This window comes from Penaeus monodon, chromosome 23, assembly GCF_015228065.2.
Source record: "Penaeus monodon isolate SGIC_2016 chromosome 23, NSTDA_Pmon_1, whole genome shotgun sequence".
Classification (NCBI taxonomy): Eukaryota; Metazoa; Arthropoda; class Malacostraca; order Decapoda; family Penaeidae; genus Penaeus; species Penaeus monodon.
In genome coordinates this window covers 3,655,762-3,656,022 of record NC_051408.1, presented here as the reverse complement: position 1 = coordinate 3,656,022, position 261 = coordinate 3,655,762, and positions in this window count along the sequence as shown.

Genomic DNA, 261 nt, shown 5'->3' with positions numbered 1-261 from the left:
GGGAAAAAAAACTTTTTGATATTGAAATTTTTCGGATTTCCAGTCTAATTAGTAAACAAAAAAAAAACAGAAAGAAATACTTGAAACCCAGTAACCTCATTAAAATACAACAAACGCATGAAAAACATTTTATTAACAAAAGATTTATCAAACGCAACTCGAAATTCACACCCGATGACTCTTGGCTTTTCAAATCTTGAGGGATCTAGTTTTCAAAACAACAACGTGTATTTTTCCCATCACGTAGATTTTTTAAAGCCC